The sequence below is a fragment of the Tamandua tetradactyla genome, chromosome 18 (genome assembly GCF_023851605.1).
Source record: "Tamandua tetradactyla isolate mTamTet1 chromosome 18, mTamTet1.pri, whole genome shotgun sequence".
NCBI classification, from domain to species: Eukaryota; Metazoa; Chordata; class Mammalia; order Pilosa; family Myrmecophagidae; genus Tamandua; species Tamandua tetradactyla.
In genome coordinates this window covers 73317421-73330516 of record NC_135344.1, presented here as the reverse complement: position 1 = coordinate 73330516, position 13096 = coordinate 73317421, and the positions used below count along the sequence as shown (strand labels likewise).

The following is a 13096-nucleotide window of genomic DNA, read 5'->3' as shown; positions in this document are numbered from 1 at the left end:
TTGAACAGTGGATAAAACAGTATTTGCAAAGTCCCCTTGGGGGAATGGTGAGAAAGGGGGAAAATTCAATTCCCCCAAGTGGAGAATTCTTGATATTCTCACAAGCAGTGGGAACAACCAAAGCAATAAGCTGAGCTCCCAATCTTGGGGTTTGTTCATATGAAACTTAACCCTGCAAAGGATAGGCTAAGCCTACTTAAAATTAGGCCCAAGAGTCACCCTCAAGAGACCCTCTTTTGTTGCTCAGATATGGCCTCTCTCTCTCAGCCAACACGACAAGCAAACTCACTGTTCTGCCCCTCTCTACGTAGGACATGACTCCCAGGGGTGTGGACCTTCCTGGCAACGTGGGACAGAAATCCTAGAATGAGCTGGGACTCAGCACCAAGGGATTGAGAAAACTTTCTTGATGAATGGGGGGAGAGAGAAATGAGACAAAATAAAGTGTCAATGGCTGAGAGATTCCAAATAGAGCCAAGAGGTTATTCTGGAGGTTATTATTATGCATTAAATAGATATCACCTTTTTAGTTAAGGCTGGAGGGAACTGCCTGAAAATGTAGAGTTGTGTTCCAGGAGCCATGTTTCTTGAAGATGATTGTATAAGGATATAGCTTTTACAACGTGACTGTGTGATTATGAAAATCTTGTGTCTGATGCTTCTTTTATCTGCCTTTGGGGAAACAAATGTTAAAATAAATTTAATAGATTGAAATGCTAATGATCAATGAAAGGGAAGGGTAAGGGGTATACTATGTATGAATTTTTTTCTGTTGTCTTTTTATTTCTTTTTCTGAAATGATGCCAATGTTCTAAGAAATGATCATGATGATGAATTTAAAAAAAAGAATATTCAAGTTATATGTTGTTTTGGTTTGATAACAAAAAACAAATTAAAAAAATACCATGATAGACTTCAAGGAATAATGAGTTAATAAGAATGAATAAATGTTTCATTCATTGAGTTTCAGCTCTCTTTCATGTGTTTATTAAGACTAAATATATATATACACATAGTTATGTATATATTATTTTCTCATATGCACAAGGAAAGATGAGCAGGTTGAGAAAACTAAGTTTCACATACCTTAAGTTACAGGTGCAAAAGTAAATATTTGGCTAATTAAAACAAAATAACAAAAAGAAAAAATATTTGGCAGAATTTGAACCAAGGTTCTCTGATGCTGCATCTCTATCTATAATTAGATTATACCATTGAAGAGCTATATATTCAACAACTATAGGGAGAAAAAGCAATGTTTATTTTAGAAATATAGATTGTAACATCTGTTTTTTCACCTCTAAGTTATTCATGAAAGGAGCAAGTTGAACATTTGTTGAGGATTTATTACATGCCAATGGTTTACAAGTATGAGAGGCTGCTATCCCTCCCACTGAGCCAGTGAAGTCATCCCCATTTTATAGATGAGGATACTGAGATTCAGAGGATGTCATTACTAATTACCCATAGTTACACAGTACATAGCAGGACTAGGTTACAAACCCTTTCTTCTGAGTAAAATTCTGCCGTTCTTTTTACTCAACTAAATTCTTTCTTCCTGGTATAGAATTTGATTATTTGACCAAAATTCCACAATTCAGTGAACGAACATTACGAGAAACTAACCAGCCTCTATCAACTGGTTTCCATGTTTGACTCTGCTTCAGTTATAGAAACCATCAAGCATTTCTAAGCAATTACCCAAAGCCCAGCTGAGAGCCATCCATGTGTTTCTTTAATATTCACCAACAATAGATTTACAAAAAAAGCAAAGTGAAAGTTCAGGTAAATAAATAATTCCATTTATATGCTATAAGTAAGTGACCCGGCTAAACAAAATTCACATGGCTAAGAACCTATAGTAGAACACAATTTGGAGATCAAGGAACTTTCTCTCATGACCTCTTAAATTTCCTAAACGTTTTCTAAAACATTTTTAACATTCCATGACAATTAAGCTTCTTCTTGGCAACAACATTAGGTTCCAAGCTAAACAGTTTGGTTTTTTTTAACAGGTAATTCAAATATCTATGTTTAGGAATAAAAATATCTGGTTCCATTCTCCCAGTGTTCTTTTAAGAAGCCATTGCCTCATACTCTTTGGACACTGAAGAAATGGAAACAGAGTTTTTCTAATTCCTTCTGGAGAACTCCAAAATGATTTATTTTCCTTTTTAAGTACATTTTAAAATTAAAATGTAAGCATGCATGAAGAAAAGTGCCCAGATCATAAGTGAACAGCTCCATAAATCATCACAAATGAACACACTCATGTAACCATCACCCAGATTAGAGAACACGGTACCTCGGAAGTCCCTGCCCCCTTGTTTCTTCTCTACGTCACTACCTCCCTCCAAAGGTAATAAATATCCTGGCTTCTAATGTCAAGGATTAGTTTTGCCTGCTTTTGAGTTTTGAATAAATAGAGTCACACACTTCTATGTATGCAATCTGTTGGATGTATACTTAATAGTGGAGCTGCTGGATTGTAAAATATTACTATATTCAATTTTAGTTAATACCACCAAAGTAATGTATGAATTTACACTCCCCCAATTAGAGTATAAACATTTCAGTTGCTCTACATAATTAACAAGTGTAGATATTCTTTTCAAGACCTACCATTCAAGAATAGTAATCCATTCTTTTCAAGATCTTTAGCCATTCTAGTAGTTGTGTAGTAGTATTTCACTGTGGTTTTAATATACATTTCTTGGGTGACCAATAAAGCTGAGCCCCATTCCTTATGTTCAGTGGCCATTTGAATAGTCTCTTCTAGCCATTTCAAAGTCTTCTCATCTCACCACTCTCTATTTGTCAATATTTTTCAACTATTTTACATACCATCCTGGATTAGTAATATCTTGGGGACATATTGATTTAAATAAAATACGTTAAATGAGCTTAACTTATTTATTTCTACTTTTTTCAATATGGAAAATTTTAAATTACATAGGTGCTTCACACTGAATTTCTATTAGGCAACACTTCTTTAGAGTTCAGCAGCAAAATAGAAAAATTATTGCATCATTAACATCCTGAAGCAAATAGCATGGAACAGTGAAGTGACGCAGGTCTGGGGGCTCCTTTTGTGCTTTATCTTCCTTTCAGTCTGTCACCTGTCCTTCTCGCTTCTTCTATCTACATAGCTGGACATGTCCCCCACCCAGCCCCTGAAATTCCCTTCTTGTAGATAGTCACACAAAAGAAGAGTGTCTGTATTGCCATTGCTTGTCCACAGTGCATTGACTGTTCTGAGAACATGGCCCTGAGAGTGCACATTTATATCGGAATGCACCAAGAACTGGGGACAACAAAAGAGGAGCCCCCTATGGCACAGTTTGCATTCTGGCTGTGCTTCAGTCTTGGGCTGGAACAGGTCATCATGGAAAGAAACTGGGGAGTTTCTTTAAGTTTTTCTGGACCTAGTTGGGAAGGGGTAAGGAGCCAGAGAAAGGCCTTCCAGAAAATCCAAGGCATCATGTCTACCCTTGGTCTGCACTATCGCTAAAAGAAAGAAACAGACCAAGAACAGATGAACCAAGAAGAGTAGATCGTTAACCATGGCCCCCAGTGCTCTCTTTCCCAGGAAATGACATCAATTCTGTCTGTCTATTACAGAGAGTTGTGGTTAGGAACATATTTCTTAGGAATTGATTTGGTTTCAATGTTTTCCAGTGTCCCGTAAAAACAGAGCTATGGCAGTTTAGTATCCAAAGATCTTTGTCTGGGTTTTGGAACAGGAACATTCTTGGAATGCTGAATATGTTGCTCTTTCACATATAATTTTACTTGAGGTGCTCTTTAAGTAAACCCAAATATTCAGCCAGCAACATAAACACTTAAGTCTTCCTTGTTACTCTTAAGTCATCCCAGATTTTGCAATTTTTAGGAACAAAGAGAAATACAAATGAAGAGGAAGTTTGAGACAATTGTGTACATATTCCCTGAATGTTCTGGGTGATTACTATATCCCTACTTTTTCTTTAGCTGTGGAAATCTTTTCAGAGAGTGCAGCCTCCTGGGGGAGGTTAGAATTTATCTGAACCAGCTTTTTGCATTTGCACTTTGATATTTTGAAATAACATATGTCCAGGTGCTTCTCTTATTTATACATTAAAAAAACCTTACCATGCATGCTTTTTTATTTTTCTACTAGCATGTACATTTAATATAGTTACTTTTGCTAGCTTCAGAGAAAAATGTAGAAGTTTTTTTAAAAAAGGGTTCTAGACTTCAGGTTTTGGCCAAGATGGACTAACAGGAATCAGATTTATATCCCTGCTCGAGACAACAAAAAACAAACAAACAAACAAAAACTGGATTTATGATAACCAACATTTTCAAGACACCAGATTTAGGTAACAAAGGAGAGTGTGATTTCTAGGAGGTGGGAAATAACGAGATGTGCCCCATCTTGTGGCCTGGAGAGAGTTTCCAGGCTGTGGTGCAGAGTAGGGAATATGGACCAAGCTGGTAGATTCCCTGAGCTGAAGATTTGGAGGTGAAAATCCAGAGAGAACAAGGCAGTCAGCATCCATAGGGCATAGTGCCAGACCAGAAAGAGCTTCACAGAGAGAAAATTGTGTAAATCTGAAGAGGAGCCCCCCTGGAATATTCAGCTGAAGCTGATCAACAATCAGCACATTTGAGTGACAAATTGCCTGAGGCTGGGGAAAGTCCCTGAGAGGATTAGAAACAACAATGCTTGGTGCTCCCTTGGGTCAGGAGCAGTGCCTATTCCTACCAGTCAAGCTTAAAAACCTTGCAATTCATGGGGCTTTGGTAGCGTACTCAGTAATGGGGAATAATTACACAGAACACTATCCTGCTCTTACTAAACAAATTATAAAAGCAAGACCTAAGAAGATTAAATTGTTTCTCAGTAGCTTAACTGTGTTCCAAAACACAGCTCAAAGATACCCAACAAGGTAAAATTCACAATGTCTGGTATACAATAAAAAATTACTAGGCACAAGCGCCAGCCCTACTAGAGCTGAGAGGAGACCATGGGCCCCACTCCTAGCCTTTCCTCCTTCCTGCCACTCACTGCCAAACTCCTCAGAGTTTGAAATAGCAAATCTGTTAAAACACAATGGTTGCACACCAACATTCATAGCAGCATTATTCACAGTTGCCAAAAGATAGAAGCACAACCCATGTATCCATCAACAGATGAATGGATAAAACCAAATGTGGTGTATACAAATGATGGAATATTATGTAGCAGTAACAAGGTAGGAAGTCCTAATGCATGGGACAACATGTGGGAACCTTGAGGACATTATGTTGAGTGAAATAAGCCAGACACAAAAGGACAAATATTGTATGATCTCACTAATATGAACTAATTACATGTAAACTCATAATCATAAAATCGAGAATATAGGTTACCAGGATATAGAATGAGTCTAAAGAATGGGGAGCAGCTGTTTAATAGGTGCAGAATTTTTAGCCGGATCAAACTTATTCATTTGGAAATGATAATGGTAGCATGTTATTGTGAGTATAATTAACAGTGCTGAATTGTGGGTGAATGTGGTAGAAAGGGGGGTTTAGAGTCCTGCATGTCACTAGAAGAAAGCAAGTGTTAAAACTTGGGGAAGTATAACAGTGATTTCTTGTAGTCCATGAAGAATGTGATTGACAGTACAAATACCGAAAAAGCCTTTCATGAACTTGGACAAATATATTACAAGGAGTTAATAATACAGAGGTTTATGGGGAAAATGTACCTATTACAAACCATGGGGTATAGCTACAGTAATATCTTAATATTCTTTCATCAACAGTAACAAATATACCACATCAATACTAGGGGTCAATATTGGGGGGGTTAAGAGGTATTGCATGTTTGAGGTGTTCTTTTTTATTTTTGTTTCATTTTTTGGAGTAATAAAAATGTTCTAAAATATTTGTCATGATGGATGCACAACTTTGTGAGCCATTAATTGTATACTTTGGATGGATTGTATGGTGTGTGGATATATCTTAATAAAGTTGCAATAAAAATGTCAAGGATAAAAAAATACTGCCCAAGAAAAAAAAAGAGTGTGTTATTCATCTGAGGATATTTAAAAGGCATATCCTGTTCCAACGATCTATATATCTATCTTTGGCAATACTGCACTGTCTTAATTAACTTACCTTTATTGTAAGTCTTTAAATTGGGTGGAATGCAATTTGAGAGGTCAATAAGTGTGTGTGTGTGTGTGTGTGTGTGTGTGTTGAGGGAGGATAAAAGGTATGTGATGCTTGGAGTTTTCTTTTTTTTATTTGTTTTTCCTAGAGTAATGCAAATTTCCTAGAATTGACCATCACGATGAATACACAACCATGTGAACCATTCATTGTATACTTTGGATGGATTGTATGGTGTATGAATATATAGCAATAAAATTACATTTGAAAAAAAAGGCATATCCTATATTGGCAATGAAGTATCACCCTGACACAAATTCCTGATGACAAAAGAAAAGCAAAGAGAAAATTCATGCAAGTAGCTGAGGAATATGAGCTCTTACCAGATGCTAAAACATGGAACATCTATGACAAATATGGCAAAGAAGATTTAAATGGTGGAGATGGAAGTGGAAGTCATTTTGACAGTCCATTTGAGTTGACTTTACATTCTGTAATCCAGACAATGTCTTCAGGGAATTTTCTGGGGAAGGGACCCATTTTCATTTGAATTCCTTGAAGACCCATTTGAGGAGTTTTCCGGAAATTAAAGAGACCCCGTGGAAGAAGAAACAGAGGTAGAGGATCTTTTTATTCTGCCTTTAGTGGGTTTCCATCATTTGGAAGTGAATTTTCTTTTGATACAGGATTTACTTTACTTGGTGCACTGGGGTATGAGGGCCTATTCATTTTCCATCATGTATTTTATGTAATGTTGGGGTGGGCAACTTCACATCCATATCAACTTCTTCTAAAATAGTAGCAGAAAATTCCCTGCAAAGAGAATTTTTAAGAATGGTCAAGCAAGAGTAGAACTTGAAGAAGATGGCCAGTTAAATCCCTAATAATGAGTTGTAAGGAGCAGCTGCTATGCTTGGATAAGACAACAATAAGAGTTAGTGATGGGCGGGCCACGGTGACTCAGAAGGCAAGCCCGGTGCCTGCCCATGTAAAAAAAAAAAAAAAAGTGTCGGTGACACCCAAATCACAACCTGCTCCTCTACATCCACCCCCAGCTCAGGATGATGGAATCTCCACTTGGGTAATGTGTGGTCAAGAAAACAGAGGCTCCCCCTCTCCAAAGTTCCCAGACAAGGTATCTCCCTCAGATTTCTCACATCCCCCCACCCCCTACCTCCAGCTCCATGTTCAGAGGCTCACTTTTTCTAGGCAAGTGCACCCAAGCGGTCAGGGGCTAACTTCCTCCACCCACTCATGAGGAGGCTCTACCCAAGCATGGCTGGCTGAGAACCCTGGGGACCGTACCATCTCTACTCTAATGGACTCATAGGGGAGAAGTGGTTTACCAAGAGAGGCAAGCTGAGACATCAAAAGCTACCACTCAGATCTAGCACTGTAAGAAGAGTGGGCCACTGTCCCCACTCCCAGCTCTGAAGTGGGACACACCTTAAAGACTAGCCTCAAAACTAACCCTGCAAAAATGCCTGAACTTATTTGGATCAGACTGTGGAGCAATTTATACCCGCAGGATATTGTTGAAAAAGTCGGAGCCGATCAACTGACAATTAGTGGAGCCTAACAGTTGGATGTGACACTAAGAGGCATGTAGCTTAACAGAAAGATCAAAGAAAGGAACAGTCAAAGACAGTCCTGCTAATACTACTGTCATCCCAGGGCTGTGCTTTCTGGAGAATGACATCAGAGGATTCCCATTGCTGGGAAAGAGACTTCACTAAAATAGTACATCCAAGATACTGAACAAAGAAAACAAGCAAACAGCAAGACATCAGGGGAAAGGAAGGACTCAATACCCAGCCTTGCTAAAATATATTATCTAAAATGCCCAGTTTCCAACAAAAAAAATTTATCAGACATTGCTTTGGTATGCTAAAGCTGCCAGAATGCAATACACCAAAAATGGGTTGGCTTTTAGAAAGGGAATTTATTAAGTTACAAGTTTGCAGTTCTAAGGCCATAAAATGTCCAAATTAAGGCATCAACAAGAGCATACTGTTTTAGTTTGTTGAAGCTGCCAGAATGCAATGTACCAGAAATGGAATAGTTTTTAAAAGGAGAATTTATTAAATTGCAAGTTTATAGTCCTAAGGCCATCTCTAAAGCTTTTTACAAAGTGGTTCCCTCTTAAAGGGCTCCAGTAAGCAACCCCACCTTGAATGGGTGGAGACACATCTTCATGGAAACCATCTAATCAAAAGTTACCACTCACAACTGGGTGGGTCACTTCTCCATGGAAACAATCAAAGAGAGCCCACCCAGCAATACTGAATGAGGATTAAATTAAAGAACATGGCTTTTCTCAGATACACAGCAGATACAAACCAGATACCTTCACTCAGGAAAGTCCAATCATGTCCAGGGTTTCTCTGTCTGCTGGGAAGACAGTGGCATCTCTTTGCTCCTGGGTTGTGCTCCTTTCAGTTTCTGATTCCTGTGGCTTTCTCTGTTGGCTCTCTAAGCATCTCCAAATGTCTGTATCTAGGCATCTGTTCTCTGTATCAGCTTTTAGCTCTTTTTCTTCCTGTGAGCTCTTTCAAGGACGCCAGTAGACTAATTAAGCCCTACCCTGAATAAACCGGACCACATCTCCATGGAAACAACCTAATCAAAAGATCCCACCTAAATAATAGGTCTGCTCCCACAAGATTGGATTGGGATTAAAAGAACATGGACTTTTCTGGGGTACGTAACAGTTTCAAACTAGCACAGACATGCAAAGAAACTGTAAATTCTGAACAATATGCAGGAAGAAATGACAGGCAACAGAAGCTATCTGTGAGAAAGATCAGATGTCAGATTTAACAAAGACTTCAAAGAAGACAGTATACATATATTAGTAAAAGAAGTAAAGGAAGACATGAAGACCATGTCTCATTAAATGGAGTTTATAAATAAAGATATTGAAATTATTGTTTTTTAAAATTGATCTATAGATAGAAGACGTTCTCTATCAAAATCCCACTTGGTTTCTTTGCAAAAATTGACAAGGTGATTCTAAAACAAATATGGAATTTCAAGCGACTCCAGAATAGCCAAACCAATCTTGAAAAAAAACAGAACAAATTTGAAGATACATCACTTCTTGATTTCAAACCTTAATATAGTGCTACAGAAATCAAGACATCTTGGCACTGTCATAAGAATGAACATATAAATCAATGGATTAGAATTCAAATTCCAGAGACAAACACTCATATTCACATCATTTGATCTTTTTCATTTTACTAAGGTCATACATAAGACTTAAAATATCATTTTAATGATTTTTAAATGCACAATTTTGTGACATTATTTACATTTACAACATTGTACTACCATTACCAAATTCAGTTACCAAAATTTTTCATTTCCCAAAACAAAAATTCTGTACCAATTAAAAATAACTCTCCATTCCTCCCTCTGCCGAGCCCCTGATAACCTCTAATCTACTTTCTGTCTCTACAATTTGATTATTCTAGGTATTTTATAGAAGAGGAATTAAACCATACCCATCCGTTTGCTTCTGTTATATTTCACTTAACATAATATTTTCAAGGTTCATCTATGTTGCAGCATATTTCAGAACTTCACTCCTTTCTATGGTTAAAGAATATTCCTGTATATATGGCTATAACGCATTTAGTCTATTTGTCTGTTGTTGGACAATCAGAGGTTTCTACCATGTGGCTTTTGGAGGATAATGCTGCTGTGGACATTGGCATACAAGTATCTATTTCCAATCCTTTTAGGTATATACACATGGTTGGAATTGCCAGGTCATATGGCAATTCTATATTTTACTTTTTGAGAAAACACCAAAGTATTCTCTATAGCAGTTGAACCACTTCGCATTACCACCGGCAATGCACGAGAGTTCCAATTTCTTCATAATCTTGTGAAAACTTATTTTCCTTTTCTAAAAATAACCATCCTAGTGGGTGTGAAGTGGCATCTCATTATGACTTTGATTTGTATTTCCTTAATGACTAATGATGTTAAGCATCTTTTCATGTGCCTACTGGCCATTTATATATCTTCTTTGGGGAAATATCCATTCAAGTGCTTTGTTCATTTTTAAGTTGTATTGTTTGTCTTTTTGTTGTTCAGTTATAGGAGTTCTTTATATATTATGGGTATTAAATCTATATCGGGCCTTTCAGCAGAGCATGGCAGCACGATGGCAGTGCATTTCCAAGAAGAGGAAATTTGTTGCTGATGGCATCTTCAAAGCTGACCTGAATGAGCTTCTTGTTCGGGAGCTAGCTGAAGATGGCTACTCTGGAGTTGAGGTTTGAGTCACACCAATCGGGACAGAAATCACTCTTCTGGCCACGAAGATGCAGAATGTTCTAGGTCAGAAAGACCTACGGATCTGGGAGTTGACTGCTGCAGTTCAGAATAGGCTTGGCTTCCCTTAGGGCAGTGTAGAGCTTTAGGCTGAAAAAGGTGGCCACAAGAGGTCTCTGTGCCACTGCCCAGGCAGAGTCTGCATTACACAACCCTCGGAGGGCTTGCTGTGCAGAGGGCCTGCTATGATGTGCTGCGTTTCATCATGGAGAGTGGGGCCAAGGGCTGCAAGATCATGAGTCTGGGAAACTCCAAGAACAGAGGGCTAAATCCATGAAGTTTGTGGATAGCCTAACGATCCATAGTGGGGACCCCGTTACTATTATGTTGATACCGCCATGCGCACTCAGACAGAGTGTGCCGGGCGTCAAAGTGAAGACCATGCTGCCCTGGGACCCCAGTAGTAAGATTGGTCCTAAGAAGCTCCTACCTGACCACGTGAGCATCATGGAACCCAAAGATGAAGTCCTTCTCCAAGCAGAAGGGGTGGAAAGCCAGAGCTGCCTGCCAGGCCCCACCCAGGCCCTGCTGCATAGCAGGCTCTCCTTGGCAGCTGGAGCTGGAGCCTGGACATTGCTTTATAAAGACCTTTAATAAAGCTTTTTAAAAAGGCACATGGCCTGATTTGACTATATGTCCAGTGTTCAGACTCTGAGGGTCATGTTGGCCCATGGAAGCATAGGTGCTTAGGGTTGCCCGTCTTAAGATGTTTCTGTGCTTCTTTAAAACCCTCGATTTGCATAACTAACCAGAGAAATAACAAGACAGTAAATCTGGTGACAATGAAGTCTGATAGCTAGCAGGGAAGCACCTTGATTAACTGACCTGTAGTTCGGGGTTATAGGATCAGGAATGGATTATTATTTTTCTTGTAATTCCCCATCGCACCTCCCTGCACCTCTACTAACATCTCATCAACTTTGTCAATGAATTGGCTTGTTATAGATACTTCATTTAAGTGGAATCATAATATTTGTTCATTGTGTCTGGCTCATACCACACAACATGAAGTCTTCAAGATTCCCTCTGTGTTGTAGCATGTACCAAAACTTTATTATTATTATTTTTTATAGCTGAGTGGTATTCTGTTGTAGTGTGTACTGCATTTTGTTTGTGCATTTGTCTGTTGGTGGACACTTGCGTTGTTTCCAAGTGTTGTTGCTTTAGTTTGCTGGCTACTGGAATGCAACATACCAGAACGGAATGGGTTTTAAAATAGGGAATGTAATAAGTTGCAAATTTACAGTTCTAAGGCCATGAAAATGTCCCAATTAAAGCAAGTCTATAAAATTGTCCAAATTAAGGCACCAACAAGAGGTTACCTTCACTCAAGAAAGGCCAAAGAAGTTCAAGATTTCTCTTTCAACTGGAACAGCACGTGGCAAACATGGCAACATCTGCTAGCTTTCTCTCCAGGCTTCTTGTTTCATGAAGCTCTCCCAGGGGCGTTTTCCTTCTTCATCTCCAAAGGTCTCTGGCTGGTGGAGTTTGCCTCATGGATCTGTCATGACTCTGCTTTCTCAGAATCTCAAGCCTTTTCCGAAATGCTTCGTCTTTTAAAGAATTTCGGTAAACTAATCAAGGCCCACTTGAAATGGGTGGAGTCACATCTCCTTCTAATCCAAGGTTAATAACTGCAATTGTGCAAGCCACATCTCCATGGAGATAATCTAATCAAGTTTCCAACATACAGTACTGAGTAGGGTTTAAGAAAGTGTTGCTCCCACAAGGTTGGATTAGGATTAAGACATGGCTTTTCTAGGGTACATAAATCCTTTCAAACCAGCACATGGGTATTGTGAATACTGCTCTGAATATTGGTATACAAGTAAGATTTTTAGGATGACTTTTCTTGATGAATAAGGAAATATGTATTGCATGTAGAAAATAAATCAACACTGGTCATTATATTTTGGGCAATACTATGTTCTAGCTGTTGCACATTACATATGTTCTCATATAATCCTCAATATCTCTAAAGTGTAAAGGGGATTTGCTTGGGCCCTTGAAGTATAAAAAGAATTTTTAAAAGTATAAAGAGCATTTATATTGTCAAAAAAAATCCATATCAGATATATGGCTTCCAAATATCTACTCTCATTGTGTAGATCGCTTTTTCAATATTTTGATAATGTCCTTTAATGCACAAAAGGTTTAATTTGATGATGTTGATTTATCTCTTGCTTTATCTTGTTGCTCATGCTTTTGTTGTCATAGCTGAGAATACATTGCAAAACCAAGGTCATGAAGATTTTCCCTATATTTTCTTCTAAGGCTTTTATGGGTTTAGCTCTTACATTCAGGTTGCTGGTTCATTTTGATGATTATTATATATGGTGTAAGTAGGAGCTCACTTTCATTCTTCTCTGTGTAGATATCCAGTTATCCCAGCGCCATTTGTTGAAGAGGCTAGTCTTTCCCCATTGAAGGGACTTGGTACCCTTGTAAAAAATCAATTGGTCATAAATGGTTTATATCTGGAGTCACAATACTATTCCACTGTTCTATATATTTATCCTTATACCAGTACCACACTATTTTAATTTAAAAAAAAAAAATTTTTATGGTGAAATATATATACATAAAAGTGATACATTTCAAAGTACAGGTT

At 38.2% G+C, this 13096-nt stretch overlaps 1 pseudogene; it reads left to right on the top strand.

The window, feature by feature from the left end:
- The first annotated feature begins 10304 nt into the window (after positions 1-10304).
- On the top strand, positions 10305-11079 carry LOC143662456 (small ribosomal subunit protein uS3 pseudogene; annotated as a pseudogene).
- The last annotated feature ends 2017 nt before the right edge of the window (positions 11080-13096 follow it).